This window comes from Manis javanica, chromosome 16 (assembly GCF_040802235.1).
Source record: "Manis javanica isolate MJ-LG chromosome 16, MJ_LKY, whole genome shotgun sequence".
Taxonomy (NCBI): Eukaryota; Metazoa; Chordata; class Mammalia; order Pholidota; family Manidae; genus Manis; species Manis javanica.
Window position 1 is genome coordinate 71,102,917 of NC_133171.1, and position 18,121 is coordinate 71,121,037.

At 38.1% G+C, this 18,121-nt stretch overlaps 1 protein-coding gene across 2 annotated transcripts in view; it reads left to right on the top strand.

The window, feature by feature from the left end:
• Positions 1-18,121, top strand: part of LOC140846848 (bromodomain adjacent to zinc finger domain protein 2B-like) — a 134,063-nt gene that overhangs the window by 23,584 nt on the left and 92,358 nt on the right. The window contains exons 2-3 of one of the 2 annotated variants that reach the window (XM_073224894.1): positions 8,523-8,617; positions 9,593-9,709. The exons of the other annotated variant lie outside the window; for it this stretch is intronic. The gene's annotated coding sequence lies outside the window, so the exon portion shown is untranslated. The remainder of the gene's footprint in view (positions 1-8,522; positions 8,618-9,592; positions 9,710-18,121) is intronic. 2 annotated transcript variants of the gene reach the window in all.

Consider the following 18,121-nt stretch of genomic DNA (forward strand, 5'->3'; position numbering starts at 1 on the left):
GGTTCTTGCAGGTGTGGATGTGGTCTGGATGTTGTCCTGTGTCCTCTGGTCTCTATTTTAGGAAGATTTTTCTTTGTTATATTTTCATAGCTCTATGTGTTTTTGGGAGGAGATTTCCACTGCTCTACTCACGCCGCCATCCTGGCTCCGCCTCCAAGATTGCATTTTAACATCCAGGAAGTTAAATGCCCTGTGACTTCATTGTGTCAATTAAATGAGGCTGTTGTAAAATTTACTTAAGCCAGCTAAAAGGCCCAGTTTATCTTTAACTTAGCCCAGATGCTGCTTTTCCTCCTCCAGCCCTTAATCAAGTGATAGATAACCTGGGCAATTAATATGGCAAGTAAGCCCAGCCACAGACAATGTAGTAAAAGGCAGGAAGCATCTCATCTAAAAGATAAGATTGCATTTAACACCCAGGAAGTTAAACCGGTAAGATTCTTTTTTTTTTTTAAGGTGTTATTGATGTACACTCCTGTGAAGGTTTCACATAAAAAAAGTGTGGTTACTACATTCACACATACTATCTAGTCCCCCCATCATACCCCACTGCAGTCACTGTCCCATCAGCGTAGTAAGATCCCAGAAGTAATTAAATTGCTCTAACACCTGCAGTTAATTTTGCTCCCATAGTACTATATTTATATAGATTTTTTGGCACTTACTATGTTCAATGTATTATCTTCCCAAAGTGTTAAGTAACTACTTTGTCCATTTATATTGCCTTTGTAAAACTTAACATAATGTCTTAAATATGGTAGGCATACTATTAACTAAAATAATTTAATTGAAAATAATATATTGATTAAAACCAACCTCAGCAATTGGAGTATTTGGGGAAGAGGTCTATTTGAATTAGAGAATATGCTTAATTATATAATTATATGTAGTGGTCTTTAAAACACCATAGAATAAATTAAACTAAATAGAATAGTAGGTTTCTATAAAGAGATCTTTAGGGCTCACTTTGATCAATGAACTTTACTTGTGATTAGTTAACAGTTATTCAGTTTGTTTTTCAGACTTTTAAGTAGTTCCTTTAAGGCCGAGTTTTCCAAAGTGCACTCTGAGGAATCCAATCAGTTGGTTCTGTTGAGATGCTTTGGCTACTGCTGGATGCCTTCCTTGCCCCAAAGTACAGCCCTTTATTTGTATTTTACTATACTGGGCTCCTTCCTAAACAAGATTTTATTTAGGAAAGACTCTTCTGATGAAATTGTTTAAAATAATCGCTGAGTGTAAATACTTCAACTTTATCCATATATTTAAGGTTTTCCAAGATCTTACAAAAAGATATTCCCTCTTACTCCTTTATTACCACAAACTGCAGATCAGTAGTTTATAATGAATATGGGACTTGAAAAAGTTAAGCAAATGATATGTAGTGGGCTTTGGGTATAGCAAGTAAGCTGTCTGTTCTCTGAATATTCTGTATCTGAATTTGAATTTTTGAGTTGTTAGAATATCAGAAATTACTGGAATTGGTATACAAATTGTTAGCTAGGCTGAAGAATTTTCTGTATCATGGCTTGTAAATTTTAATATGTGTAAGATTCTGATTCAGTACATGTAGGCTGGGGCTTGAAGTTCTGATTTTCTTAAAAAAAAAAAAAAGTTTCAGCATTGCTGGACTGTGGGCCACATTTTGACTAGCAAGGAGCTAGCTGACTTTAAAGCCTATCGCTACATTTTAGGATTGCAGTCTTGGCCCTAGATAGCAGGCTTTCATTATTACAGTAGACATTTCCTTAAACTGCCTGTTTCTCTACAGTCTGATTTATATTTTGTCATTTTAATAGAAAATTTTGGCTGTAGCTCCAGGAGTAAGGCGTGGGGAGCTCCCCTCCAGAAACTAATTCCAGTGAAACCAAAGTAAGTCAAGGGAAAGGGCAGGTTGGGAGAAATCATTGTTAATGCTCACAGCTCCAGGTGTCCTCTCGGCCACTGCACACATGCGCTTTATTTTGTTTGGCTGAGGCTGTTTTAGTTGGTATTGGTATAAGTACTGCTTTTTTTTTTAAGCAATTGTTATTATCATGAATTAACAGCAACTATGTGCCACAGCAGGTTAAGCTGTTAATTTTATCTGTAGCACATGTGAATTGAAAACCTAATTTGTGTAAACAACCAATGAGACAGTTATTTAGCTAAATAGATTATACTCAAAAAGAAAGAAATCAGTTTTGAGGGTCATTATTTTATTTAAAATATATAATATCAACCATTTTCATAGTCTTGGGCTTTATAGAAAATTATGATAACTAAATCATAGATTTAAATAATAGTTTTTTAAGAAAACTCAGTATTACTAGTTTTGATAAATGAAAATTAGTAATTAACTTTGTAGACCAGGACAGCAGAGCAGTTTTGGGGGAAAAATTACACTTTTTATCTAAACACATTAGAATAATTTTCATACTGATAGTTATTATGTCAGCCCTACAGTATTTCACTTAATTGTCAGTAGTAGAAATTGCTGGAGGAATTGCATTATTACATGCTGCATATATTATTACATTATTGCATGTATCAGTAGTATCCAAGTAGGTACTAACATTGCTATAAAAGTTTTCATGTGGAGTTTATGTCAGATGTTGCAATTCTGAGTAGGAATAAACTTCCTTTGTTCTGGTAGCATCCATTGATTTTTTTTTTCTCAAAGATACTTTAATAGTGCTGATAGAAGTAGAACAGTTAGAATTTACATTAAAAATAAATGTGATGAATAGAAAGCACTACACTACATTATAGCCTTGATTTTTCTTTACCAAAGTTCCAAAATCTAAAGGACAAAAATACTGACAAGGTCAAGAAAAAAATGAAAGAAAGAAAAAGAAAATGACACCGAGGTCTTGGTTTAATACATATGTATTCCATCCAGGTGGATGGTTAATTTCATTAGCAAATCTCATTGTTGTGCAATGTCTGTTCTTCTGCAGTAAAATGAATATTGCATTCTCACAGGCTCTGTGTATCTATTTAATGTTGCATTAAATGAATACATACATATTTGTAGCTTTCTTTGGTTTATTCTTTACAGTTTGTCTTTTAAGAAAAAAAAATTGAATTACGTTCTTTTGTTAAGTTGGTAAAAGCTTTTCAATTAATATTATAGATGTTTCCTCCGTTCTCTGAAGTAAACAATTTTAAGTGGTTAATATAAAATCATTCTAATTATCCTATAACTTTCTAAATTAATCGAATATAATACTGATTGATTTAAGCTTATAATTAATAATGAGCTTCTTAAGCCTATGCTTTCAATATATTTTTAAAAGGAGTGTTCTTTTAATTGCAAGAAAAATGTTAAACAAGTGTACGTATTATGCCAAATGTAAATGCCACTACCTTTTGCAGTACTAAAGATTGTATGTTGAGATCACTAAGGTTTGAATTTTCATAAAATAGGAAATTCAGAAATAACAAATTTCAGTGGCTACACACTGGAAGAGTTCATTTAATAGTAGAAGAGGTTGCCTGGCTCTGGGTTATGTATATGAGTTCAAATATGGATCAAACTGTATTGGATACCATTGTCATTTCATCTAGTCATTTTGAGGTCTGACAATAATTCACAAAATCTATTTGGTTTTTGGTAGTGTTCTCAAAAGTTGTCCTCACAACTAAAATTCTTCTGACAATCTTGAAAGTAGAAAAGCCTAAGGTTTGATGTAATATGGATTGATTGTATGCCATTTGGAAATTACCTTTGTGGTAAAAAATTGGCCTCTGGCTTACTTGATGAAATCCTAGTATCTTACTTATGTTGAATAAGCATAAACTGTTATAAGTATGTAGTTGATTAACGTATCATACTAAGTTAATTTGTACTTAGAGCATTTGCGTTTCATTATTCATAGTGGGTAACGTAAAAACTAGGAATCCCAGTAACTACTAAGGGAAATACTAAAATAATTAGAGAGTAATATAGAGCTGAGTCAAGTAGGATGAGAAGGTTATATGGGCCCAAATAGCCAGGCTTTTGAGAGAGGAGCATCCTGAAAGTGATGAGATTCAAACTGCTAATGAGGTAGGAAAGCAACGGGTGTACAACATGACCATAAAGTGGGCAGTAGGAGAATTTAAATTTGGCATCTTTGGGAGACAGAGAAGAGGAAACCCAACTGTAATGGAAGATACAACTTGCTACTGCCTATTTATTAAATATCAGATTGTAGCATTGCTAAATTTTAGTAGTATTAAGTCCATATATATGGTGTATTGAGATGCTGCCATTGTGGACCTTATTTTTTCTTGTATGACAAAATGGGAGATAGGAAATTCTTTTGATACTAATTTTACTGCCTTTTCTCCCCCACCAGTAACGTAAAAATAAAACCTGCCATAAAGTGTGTAAAAGATTCATACTCTAAAAGGAATCTAAATTGGTGTAGACTGAATGGGAAGATATCAGTCTAGAAACTCTTCAGTAAGATTTCTTTACCATTTCTTGGTTAGAAATACCAAATTGAGGAATAAAAATCATCACAGATTGGGCTCCCACTTGCTGAATTAAGCAGGATAATAGAAGGCCCCCTGGAAAAGTAAGACAGGGACTGTTTTAAGTTTTAAATCTTCGGGTAAGATTCCTCAAGGGAGGTACAACCTAAGACAGGCACAGTCGCAGGGGGGCCATCAGGTGAGAAATTGGGGATCAACAGAGGTGAGGCTTAGAACCTCATCCCCCCTGTTTTGAGAGAAGTCTTCTGCATCCGTGGATGTTTTATTGCCCTTGTCTAGCTTGGATTAAACCATAGTCTACAGGCACACACCTGATCATCTACATTTGCTCTCTTACAACACTAAACTATGTTTTCTACCTTTATCTTGCATCTACCTACCACCTCAGCATTTTATTAAAAATAATAATAATAATAAATGGAGAAATGTGGGATCCACATATAAATCAAGTATAAGAATCAAATGAATATTCATTTTTGACCTGATTGTTTATAGTTCATAATGCGTGATCAAAACCGAAAGTTTCTGTGATGACTGCCCTTGTACTGTTCACCATGTAAGAACTTGTTCATTATGCTTGAGAAGATTGGAGACTGACGAAAATTAGGCATGGGGTGGATTAATGATTGTGCATTGAACATTGACTCCCCTATACAGAATTTTATTGTTGTTAGCAACCATTTGATCAATAAATATGAGAGATGCCCTCTCAAAAAAAAAAAAGGTCTCCTTGAAGTGTTTGGACCTATGTATTAGTGTCATCTTCATCTGACCTGGAGCCACAGTTGTCACCTGCATGACCATTTTACTTACTTATCCATCTGAGGAACCTGAATTTAGAAAATGAAATAGGACTTTGGAATATGAAAATGGACTATATAACAAATATCCTGAGGATTGTTAGTATTTGTTTAAAGTCCCAGATGAATACCTTCTGGTGTAACTATTTACTAAAATCAACATACTATAAAAAATGTTTCAAAGCTGATAAATGAATACATATAACCCCAGATTAAATCGTAAAAGGTTTACCAGCAAGATGGTTCATTTTCTGGATAACTGTCCTTATGTTATGACCATAGCTGTGTTGAGGAAATGTTAAAAGAAACTTTCATAGGAAATCTATTACTTAATTTATATAAAGATGCTGTTTAGAAAATTACAGTACTGTCCAGTGTCCTGTTATTGAGAAGTATAGAAGAAATTTCTCTTACCTCTGAGCACTAGGAAAAGCTTTGGTGCTTGTTTGTAAATTACTTTGTATATGGAATGAAAATTTTGTAATTAGATCTTGTTTCCCACTTGATGGGTTGCTGAGAAGCCAAGAGCTGAACTACCCACATTTTAGAGTTGTGCAAGGCCTTAGGTGTTTCTGTGGTCCAACTTTACCTTGTGTTTCATCTTTCTTGCATCCTCTTATTTTCCCTTTATTCATACTAATTTGTATTTTGAAAGCATTCTATTCTACTACTAATATTTCTGTAAGTTATATTAAATAATTTTGGAGTAAGATAGGATATTAATAACTATGTGAAGCTTATTTATTGCAAGGGGAAGGCGAGCAAATAAGAGGAGGAGCCTTTCTTCTTTCTTGTGTACCCTTCCCGGCATCCTCCCTCCTTTATCTTGCACAAATTTCTTAAGTCATGGAGGACTGAACTCTTCTGTGCTTTCTCAGATGTGCAAGGAGGCAGGGAAATCCTTTCTGAGGCTTTTTGCTTGTACAGAGTTACCAGGTATAGTTCGTTAGGCTAAGTGTGCCCTACACGAAAGTGCCTGACTGAGAGAACAAGTAGGGCTAAAATACATCCTAGAGAAGGAAAAGGTGACTTATTCTCATTTGTTGGCTCAGAAAGAGTCTTTTTCTAACTCACAGGATGATATTATTTGGTTTTTGTCCCTGCCCTTTTGATTGAGTCATAAACTAATACTAAAATTTGATGACTAATGATGAGTTACCTTGAATGAAGCAAAAATTCAAATTTATTGTCTTCAGCCATATATTTCTATTCCATTACCCTCTAAATTTGACTCATTGTGTTGAACTAAGATAGTTATGATCTTTGAAATAGTTGAAATAATAATTTTCTAATTTACAATTCTGTTTTGTTATATGCATTACATAATCAAAGCTACCTATTTAATAAGAATTATATCGAACTTTCTATAAAGGAAATAAGGGTTGTGTTTGCATTCCAAGTAACAATAGGATGTTTGAAGTATTTGATTTGTTCAGCTGGAACTGTTAACTACTTAGTCATAGTTTTCTGAAAATTTTGTTATTAATGTATCATCGTAGTAAAGGTGGTGATCAGCAACTTGCATTATTCAAGACTGAATAAATACTCTTTTCAAATGACACACAGTTAAGTGTTTGTAATGAAACCTGCTCTGAGATTCTGTACTCCTGCTACAGTCATATCTACTTGGGTGTTATTTTTGTTGTTACAGATTTTATTGTCATTTTGTTTTCTGTATCAGTACATTAGAATTTTATTTTGCAAACACTAAATATAAACCTAAGTATTTGATTTATTAATGCTCACAGGTAAATATTTTAAGTTTTGTTTTTCTGAAGTATGAATTTAAAATGATGCCAGGAATAGCTTCTAGTTGTGTGACTTTTTGATTCGTGTAATTCAGATTTTTTTCTTAAAGGTTGCCACATAAAATCAAAGTATCTCATTTTTCTGGAGCTTATCTTAATAAAAAAATAGGCTTCTTATGCTTTGATTTTTGGTCTCTGATTACAACTTAGAAACTTCTACTTTCATCAAGCAGTTGAAATTCAGAGACTTTTTTTATATTTAGGAGGTTTTGAACAGTTGTTCTTCGTTGTTTATTTTTTAACCTTGCTTTGTCTTTACAATTTACTTGCCAGAAGTAATTAATTAATTTTTTAATTTTTATTTTGTTATCATTAATCTACAATTACATGAATTACATTTCTGTTTATTAGGGTCCCCCCTTCACCAAATGCCCCCCACGAACCCCATTATAGTCACTGTCTATAAGCGTAGTAAGATGTTGTAGAATCACTACTTGTCTTCTCTGTTGCACAGCCCTCCCCATGCCCCCCTCATATTATACATGCTACTCGTAAAACCCCCTTTCTTCCCCCACACTTATCCCTCCCTTCCCTCCCATTCTCCCCAGTCCCTTTCCCTTTGGTAACTGTTAGTCCATTCTTGGGTTCTGTGATTCTGCTACTGTTTTGTTCCTTCCGTTTTTGCTTTGTTCTTATACTCCACAGGAGTGAAATCATTTGCTACTTGTCTTTCTCCACCTGGCTTGTTTTAGTGAGCTTATCACCCTGTAGCTCCATCCATGTTGTTGCGAATGGTGGTAGGATTTGTTTTCTTCTTATGGCTGAATGATATTCCATAGTGTCTATGTACCACCTCTTCTTTATCCATTCATCTCCTGATGGACACTGAGGTTGCTTCCATTTCTTGGCTATTGTAAATAGTGCTGCGATCAACATAGGGGTGTATATGTCTCTTTCAAACTGGGCTCCTGCATTCTTAGGGTAAGTTCCTAGGAGAGGTGAGGTATTCCTGGGTCAAATGGTATTTCTGTTTTTTTGGGAACCTCCATACTGCTTCCACAATGGTTGAACTGACTGACATTCCCACCAGCAGTATAGGAGGGTTCCCTTTTCTCCACATCTTTGCCAACATCTGTTGTTGTCTGTCTTCTGGATGGCGGCCATCCTAACTGGTGTGAGGTGATACCCCAGTGTGGTTTTAATGTGCAGTCAGTTCTCTGATGATCAGCGATGTGGAGCATCTTTTCATGTGCCTGTCTGACACCTGAAATTGCTTCTTGGGAGAAGTGTCTGTTCAGATCCTCTGCCCATTTTGTAATTGGATTATTTGCTTTTTGTGTGTTGAGGTGTGTGAGCTCTTAATGCATATTTTGGATGGCAACCCCTTATCGGATATGTTATCTATGAATATATTCTCCCATACTGTAGGATGTCTTTTTGTTCTGCTGATGGTGTTCAAACAGAATCTTATGCCCTCTGCCATTTCATTCCAATTCTAATTTTTTTTTTCCAGAACACCAACTGGACTGAGAAAACTTTTACAAAGAGGAGAAGATGTGATACAGGAACATCGAGCCTAAGATGAGAAGTGAGATGGTGTGGAGACTGGTAGGTAGTATCTTTCCATGTGCTGCTTTCAAGGGTCATAGTGAAAAAAGGTTGCTAAGGAGATAAAGCCCAGGGTGTTGACATCACCTGGTATCGGTGAAGCGACCTAGCCACTAGCCATTAATGGGAAGGCTAGCATGCGGCACTGTTTTATCTTTCCTGTGGAGTTAGATATGCGGCATCCCCCATTTGCAGTTCTGTCAGACCCTGTGTGGGGCTGTCCTGGCACCAACAGGGGTGGACCCGAGAGCTCCACCTTTCCTGCTGGGCTGTTCCAGCATCCGTCTCAGAACAAGGCCTCAGCAGTGCTCCTGGTAGAGAGAGAGAGAGAATTGTGCTCAAGAGATGGGCACTTTTTTTCTGTAGCTCCATGAGCATGTTCCTGATGTTTATTTTGAGATCTGTTTCAGTAAGATTGATTTGAGTCCTGTTACCAGGTTCCTTTGACGGTTCGTATTTGTAGGTGGTGCCCTGGTGCCCTCTAGCTCCCAGAAGATTTACTCTCTGGAGCTGCTCAGGCCTTTGGGGGGATGGCAGGGGTCACAGGGGAGCGGTGGTGGTGCCCTCCCCTGCCACGAGGAAAGAGGTCCCTCCTGCTTCCCGGCCACAGTGCCCGTCTCCACTGCCAGGGCCAGTTTGTGGAGCATGCAGGGAGAAGCTGCCGTATGTGTGGCCGTCCTCTCGCTGGCCTGGTGCGATGGTGGGGGCCGCCAGTTAGCAATCCAGTGCCGGCGGGGAGGCAGGCCATGTATGAGTCACAGCAGGGTAGGGGGCCTCGGAGCTGCGAGGCCAGCCAGAGGGATGGAGCGACTGGAGCTCCGAAAAGTTCTCCCGCCTGCTGGGCAGAGGGCACCCGGGCAGTTTGGCACACCTGTCCTTTCTCCTTAGTGGCAAGCTCTGGAAGCCTTGTCCCTTTAGCAGCTGTCTCGCTGTTGGCAAGTCTCTCAGACTGCCTGCCTTTCTTTTGTCCCACAGCGGCCGGATGTGAATTCCTGTGTTGTCTCACAAGTGGCTGGAATCTCAAGTCTCTCGAAGTATTCTGCCTGTCTTGGCTTTCCAACCCCACTGATCCTCCAGAGCGCACCACCTATGGTAGGTTTGTGCTCCCAGAGCACATCTCCAGGGCTGGGTGTTCAGCAGTCCTAGGCCTCCACCCCCCTGCCCGGTTCTGTTTCTCTTCCTCCCTCCTGTGAGCTCGGGTGTGGGAAGGGCTTTGGGGTCCCTCTGGATCCTGGCTTTGTACATCACCCTTCTCCTTGAGGTGACAGCCTGCCGCAGCATCCTTCTTCCCTGCTGCTCTTCCAGGATTTGGTGTAGTTGTTCTGTTTCCGTATTGTACGTATGTATGTGGTTCTGGGAGGAGCTTTCTGCCTCCCCTCTCATGCCACCATCTTTAATCCCATCAGTCCATCTTTTTTTTTTTTCAATTTCCCTTGTGTAGGGTACCTTTCCCCACCCCTTTGACTTGTAGTTTGTCTGTGTCCTTGGATCTCAAGTGAATCTCCTTAAGGGAGCATGTAGGTGGTCCTGAGTTTTCATCCCTTCTTTTAACCCTGTGTCTTTTGATTGGAGCATTGAAAGTCTGTCCTTTCATTCTGATAATTGATAGCTGTGTCCTTATTGCACATTTTTAATTTTTTATTTATTTTTTATTTTGTTATCATTAATATACAATTAGATGAAGAAAATTATGTTTACTAGGCTCCCCCCTTCAAGTCCTCCTCACAAACCCCATTACAGTCACTGTCCATCAGCGTAGTAAGGTGCTGTAGAATCACTGCTTGTCTTCTCTGTGTTGTACAGCCTTCCCCATGCCCCCCGCAACACATTATACATGTTAATCGTAGCACGTCCTCTTTTTACCTGCCCTTATCCCACCCTTCCCACCCATCCTCCCCAGTCCCTTTCCCTTTGGTAACTGTTAGTCCATTCTTGGGTTCTGTGATTCTGCTGCTGTTTTGTTCCTTCAGTTTTTCTTTGTTCTTATACTCCACATATGAGTGAAATCATTTGGTACTTGTCTTTCTCCACCTGGCTTATTTCACTGAGCATAATACCCTCTAGCTCCATCCATATTGTTGCAAATGGTAGGATTTGTTTTCTTCTTATGGCTGCTTATTGTACTTATTTAACTGGATTTCATTCTTTTTTGTTTGTAGTTTCGCTCTGCTCTTTCATCATTACTCTCCTGGTTATGAGCAATAGCTTTGTTATAATTGATATGTATCTATATCTATCTGTCATCTATTACCTGTCATCTATCTATCTAATCATCTATCTGTCATCTTTCTATCTCTATCTATCTATCTGTGTATCTATCATCTGTCATCATCTTTTTGTCTGCCCATCTCTCCTTATGTACAGAACAGTTAACAACATAGCTTATATGTCACTTCCCTACATTATGCTTCCAAAAATCTTGCAAGGTAACTAGGCTGTAGAAATAGCACTGGATTCAGAGACACTTGCAGGTCAAGTCAGCCGCGTGTGCTTACAAAACCAGTAAATGGTGGAGCAGGGACGTTAGCCCATATCTCTGTCCTCGGTCCTCTTTTACCTCCTTATCACTTGCTGACTGTATTCTATCCACATTCATTGACTAAGTGCTCCCTGAAGACCACAAGTATCCTTCCTCTGGGCCTGTTGTAGACAGAAAACTAAACTTGGTCCTTTGCTCACCACCTTGTTTGAGGGACATTGGCGTCACTGCTGATAGGAGGAGAGACAAAAAGGAACACCAAGTTCTAGACAGGAGCAGTTGGGAGGGAGCAAAGAGTGTGTTGTTGAGTGACGTGTTTGAGTGTCCAAACTTCCCTCTTTATCTAGTTATATACTTCTTTACATGTGTAAACATCATGAAATCTACGGATTTCAAAAGCCCAAACACATATTATTACAGCAATTCAGTTGTTGAGATGAGAAAAAATGAGAAGGGCCTCACTATACCACTGAATCTATGACTGCATACTGCTAAAACCAAACAAAAAGAATCCACTGTGGCTGGAAGGGCTCTTTTCTACTCACTGTCTCTCTAGGGACTCAAACAGAATCCTTTTTTTTTTTCAGTTTCACTTGTGTAGGGTACCTGTCCCCACCCCTTCAACTTGTAGTTTGTGTCCTTGGATCTCAAGCGAGTCTCCTGTAAGGGAGCACGTAGATGATCTTGAGTGAGCGATAACTTTGTTTAGTATTATGATTTCCTGTCTACCTACCTATCTATTTATCCATCTATCCATTATCTATCTATCTGTCTATCTGTCTATCTATCTAATTATCTATCTATCTATCTAATCTAATCTATCATCTATGTATCTAATTAATCTAATCTATAATCTATATGTATGTATATCTATCTAATCTATCAGTTATCTATGTATGTTATCTATTTTCTCAAGTTTCTCAATGTTCTGTCACTAGGTGCACATTCATTTCTTAACCTTCCCAGTTTAGTGTGCAATCTGTTTCCAGTGAGTCCCAGACTAAGACATACGCATACACATACACAGTAATGGCTTAGTGTGATGTCACATTTCCTCCTTGTATTGACCTGCTTCTCTGAAAGTCAGCATTTCTCTTGGATTTTTTATACAAGTTCACATATATGTAAATGGAAAATTCACCACCAATATGCTGTGCTTGAGTGGACAAACTACCTGAGTTTTATTTCCAACTAATTTTTGTGTCTAAAAATCCTATCATTAGCCACTCAAGCAAAGTAATGAATCGAGAAAATTCTTTTGCAGCAAATATTTATTTAAATGCTTAGAGTTACCTCAATGCCAAGGACATACTATCAATAGAAGACTCAGCAAGTATCATATATACTAGTGCAAGTGATGTATGTAAATGATTTCCTTTGATTATCTCAACAACTCTGTGAAGTACATCTATGAATAAGAATTCACCAGAAGAGTTTGAGGTTAGTGATTTTCCCCAAAGTTACCCGAAGCTGTTAAGTGAGAAACCTGGATTTGCACAGAGTGTTTGATTATAAATAGTCTACACTTAACATCTTCAGCCTCTTGTATCCTCCTCCTTTGGAAATTACAGCTTCAGAAGAGTGGCAGATGTTGTTATGCCAATGATTATATCAAATATACCAACAGTTGATTTGGTAACAAGGGTACAAGTGAGCTGAACAGGTGTTTTAGCAATTGTATAGCAGGAAGAAGCAGTTATGTACTGATGGTACTTAAGCTAAAAAATGAAGGTTAGGAGGTAAGCAGCAGAACAGGGAGTGGAAGAGTATTTCTAATAGAGGAAATCAAGTGGCTACAGGACGTAGAGCAGAAAGAGATGGGGAAATTTGAGGAAAAGATAGAATGTGGCCAGTTATGGCCTAAAACCTAGGAAGAGCGGGGAAAATAGGCCACAGATTATGTCAGTTTAGATAGAGAAGCTCATATGTGGGTTTCCATGTTGAAAATAATGGGAATTTTTAGCAATTACCTGTGTCATGAAAGAGAAGGATGGGTTTAGGAGTAAGACTCCCAAAATGGGAATTTTTATTAAAAAAATAAGTAAATAGATACCTAGGTTACTTTGTAAGGCTCTGCTGTACCACAGTACTACACACTGGATTGTTTAAACCACAGACATGTATCCTCTCACAGTTTGGAGTCTAGAAGTCTGAGAGTGAAGGGTCACCAGCTGGGTTCCTGCTGAGGGCTATGGCCGGGGGTCTGCTCCATGCCTCTCTCCTAGCTTCTGGTGGGTTTTGGAAATACTTGGCTTATGCAAGTGTTCCCCCATACTCTGTCATGATAGTCACATGCCATTAGGCCTACGTGTATATCTGTGTTCAAACTTCTTTTTTTTTCTTGTTAGTAATCTACAATTACATGAAGAACATTATGTTTACTAGACCCCCGTTCACCAAGTCCCACCCCCACACCCCATTACAGTCACTGTCCATCAGTGTAACAAGATGCTGTAAAATCACTACTCGTCTTCTCTGTGTTGCACAGCCCTCCCCATGCTACCCCCTACATGCTAATTATACATGATAATTGTAATACCCGCCTTCTTAATCCCTGCCCTTATCCCTCCCTTCGCACCCATACTCCCTAGTCCGTTTCCCTTTAGTAACTGTTAGTGCATTCTTGGGTTCTGTGATTCTGCTGCTGTTTTGTTCCTTCAGTTTTCCTTTGTTCTTATACTCCACATATGAGTGAAATCATTTGGGACTTGTCTTTCTCTGCCTGGCTTATTTCGCTGAGCATAATACCCTCTAGCTCCATCCATGTTGTTGCAAATGGTAGGATCTGATTTTTTCTTAATGGTTGAGTAATATTCCATTGTGTATATGTGCCACATCTTCTTTATCCATTCATCTACTGATGGACATTTAGGTTGCTTTCATATCTTGGCTATTGTAAATAGTGCAGCGATAAACATAGGGGTGCATCTGTCTTTTTCAAACTGGAGTGCTGCATTCTTAGGGTAAATTCCTAGAAGTGGAATTCTGGGTCAAATGGTATTTCTATTTTGAGAATTCTGAGCAACCTCCATACTGCTTTCCACAATGGTTGAACTAATTTACATTCCCACCAGCCTTGCATTCTTCTTGTTGATGTGGTGGATGATGTTGATGGATTTTTGAATGTTGTACCACCCTTGCATCCCTGGGATGAACCCCACTTGGTCATGGTGTATGATCCTCTTACATTCTCCACAACCTTGCCAACGTTTGTTGTTGTTTGTCTTTTCAATGATGGCGATGCTTACTGGTGTGAAGTGATATCTCCTTGTGGTTTTATTTTGCATTTCTCTGATCATTAGCGATGTGTAGTATCTTTTCATGTGCCTGTTAGCCATCTGGATTTCTTCTTCAGAGAACTGTCTATTCAGCTCCTCTGCCCATTTTTTAATTGGATTGTTTGCTTTTTGTTTGTTGAGGTGCATTAGATCTTTATGTATTTTGGATGTCAACCCTTTACAGAACATGTTGTTATGAATATATTCTCCCATACTGTAGGGTGCCTTTTTGTTTTATTGATGGTGTCCTTTGCTGTACAGAAGCTTTTCAGTTGATATAGTCCCACTTGTTCATTTTTGCTTTTGTTTCCCTTACCTGGGGAGTTATGTTCATGAAGAAGTCGCTCATGTTTATGTCCAAGAGATTTTTGCCTGTGTTTTTTTCTAGGAGTTTTATGGTTTCATGACTTACATTCAGGTCTTTGATCCATTTCAAATTTACTTTTGTGTATGGGCTTAAACAGTGATCCAGTTTCATTCTCTTACATGTAGCTGTCCAGTTTTGCCAGCACCATCTGTTGAAGAGACTGTCATTTTCCCCATTGTTATGTCCATGGCTCCTTCATCCTATATTAATTGATCATGTATGTTTGGGTTAATGTCTGGAGTCTGTATTCTGTTCCACTGGTCTGTGGCTCTGTTCTTGTGCCAGTACCAAATTGTCTTGATTACTGTGGCTTTGTATAGTAGAGTTTGCAGTTGGGGAGTGAGATCACCCCTACTTTATTCTTCCTTCTCAGGATTGCTTTGGCTATTAGGGGTCTTTGGTGTTTCCATATGAATTTTTGAACTATTTGTTCCAGTTCATTGAAGAATGTTGTTGGTAATTTGATAGGGATTGCATCAAATCTGTATATTGCTTTAGGCAGGACAGCCATTTTGACGATATTAATTTCTCCTAGCCAAGAGCAGGGGATGAGTTTCCATTTGCTAGTGTCCTCTTTAATTTCTCTTAAGAGTGTCTTATAGTTTTCAGGCTATAGGTCTTTCATTTCCTTAGTTAGGTTTATTCCTAGGTATTTTGTTCTTTTTGATGCAATTGTGAATGGAATTGTTCTTCTGATTTCTCTTTCTGTTAGTTCATTGTTGTTGTATAGGAAAGCCACAGATTTGTGTGTGTTAATTTTGTATCCTGCAACTTTGCTGAATTCCAGTATTAGTTCTAGTAGTTTTGGAGTGGAGTCTTTAGGGTTTTTTATGTACAATATCATGTCATCCGCAAATAATGACAGATTGACTTCTTCTTTACCAATCTGGATTCCTTGTATTTCTTTGTTTTGTCTAATTGCTGTGGGTAGGACCTCCAGTACTATGTTGAATAACAGTGGAAAGAGTGAGCATCCCTGTCTTGTTCCCGATCTCAGAGGAAAAGCTTTCAGCTTCTCGCTGTTCAGTATGATGTTAGCTGTGGGTTTGTCATATATGGCCTTTATTATGTTGAGGTACTTGCCCTCTATTCCCATTTTGAGAGTTTTTATCATGAATGGATGTTGACTTCTGTCGAATGCTTTTTCAGCATGTATGGAGATGATATTGTGCTTTTTGTCCTTCTTTTTTGTTGATGTGGTGGATGATGATGGATTTTTGAATGTTGTACCACCCTTGCGTCCCTGGGATAAATCCCACTTGGTCATGGTGTATGATCCTCTTGATGTATTTTTGAATTCAGTTTGCTAATATTTTGTTGAGTGTTTTTGCATCTACGTTCATCAGGGATATTGGTCTGTAGTTTTCTTTTTTGGTGGGGTCTTTGCCTGGTTTTGGGATTAGGGTGATGTTGGCTTCATAGAATGAGTTTGGGAGTATTCCCTCCTCTTCTGTTTTTTGGAGAACTTTAAGGAGAATGGGTATTATGTCTTCCTTGTGTGTCTGATAATATTCCGAGAGAAATCCATCTGGTCCGGGGGTTTTGTTCTTTGGTAGTGTTTTGATTACCGCTTCAATTTCATTGCTGGTAATTGGTTTGTTTAGATTTTCTGTTTTTGGGTCAGTCTTGGAAGGTTGTATTTTTCTAGGAAGTTGTCCATTTCTCCTAGGTTTCCCAGCTTGTTAGCATATAGGTGTTCATAGTACTCTCTAATAATTCTTTGTTATTTCTGTGGGGTCCGTCGTGATTTCTCCTTTCTCGTTTCTGATTCTGTTGATTTGTGTTGACTCTCTTTTCCTCTTAATAAGTCTGGCTCTAGAGGCTTATCTATTTTGTTTATTTTCTCGAAGAACCAGCTATTGGTTTAATTGATTTTTGCTATTGTTTTATTCCTCTCAATTTTATTTATTCTCTGATCTTTATTATGTCCCTCCTTCTGCTGACCTTAGGCCTCATTTGTTCTTCTTTTTCCAATTTCAATAATTGTGACATTTTGATTTGGTCATTGATCCATTGATTATTTAAGAGTGTGTTGTTAAGCCTCCATGTGTGTGTCAGCCTTTTTGCTTTCTTTGTACAGTTTATTTCTAGTTTTCTGCCTTTGTGGTCTGAAAAGTTGGTTGGGAGGATTTCAATCTTTTGGAATTTACTGAGGCTCTTTTTGTGGCCTGGTATGTGGTCTATTCTGGAGAATGTTCCATGTGCCCTTGAGAAGAATGTGTATCCTGTTGCTTTTGGATGTAGAGTTCTGTAGATGTCTATTAGGTCCATCTGTTCTAGTGTGTTGTTTAGTGCCTCCGTGTCCTTACTCATTTTCTGTCCGGTGTATCTATCCTTTGGAGTGAGTGGTGTGTTGAAGTCTCCTAAAATGTATGCATTGCATTCCATTTCCTCCTTTAGCTCTGTTACTATTTGTTTCACGTATGCTGGTGCTCTTGTATTGGGTGCATGTATATTTATAATGGTTATATCCTCTTGTTGGACTGACCCCTTTATCATTATGTAATGTCCTTCTTTATCTCTTGTTTCTTTGTTTGATGTCTATTTTGTCTGATACTAGTACTGCAACACCTGCTTTTTTCTCCCTGTTTGGATAGAATATGTTTTTCATCCCTTGACTTTTAGTCTGCATGTCTATGGGTTTGATGTATGTCTCTTGTAAGTAGCATATAGATGAGTCTTGCTTTTTTTTTTATCCATTGTATTACTCTGTCTTTTGATTGGTGCATTCGGTCCATTTACATTTAGGGTGATTGTTTTAAGATACGTACTTACTGCCATTGCAGGCTTTAGATTCATGGTTACCAAAGGTTCAAGGTTAGGTTCTTTAGTATCTTACTGTCTATCTTAACTCACTTATTGAGATGTTATGAACACTCTCTGGTGATTCTTTATTTCTCTCCCTTGTTATTCCTCTCCCACCATTCTTTATATATTGCGTTTTTTATTCTGTGCCCCTTTGTGTTTCCTTTGACTGCTTTTGTGGGTAGTTGATTTTATTTTTTCACTTAGTTTGTATTTGGTTGGTCTGCTTTCTTTGCTGTGATTCTATTTTCTCTGGTGATATCTGTTTAGCCTTAGGAGTGCTGCCATCTTGAGCAGTCCCTCTAAAATACCCTGTAGAGGTGGTTTGTGGGAGGCAAATTCCCTCAACTTCTACTTGTCTGGGAATTGTTTACTCCCTCCTTCATATTTGAATGATAATCGTGCTGAATACAGTAATCTTGGTTCAAGGCCCTTCTGTTTCATTGTATTAAATATATTATGCCATTCTCTTCTCGCCTGTAAGGTTTCTGTTGAAAAGTCTGAGGATAGCCTGTTGGGATTTCCTTTGTAGGTGCCCTTTGTCCTTGTCTAGCTGCCTTTGAAACTCTCTCCTT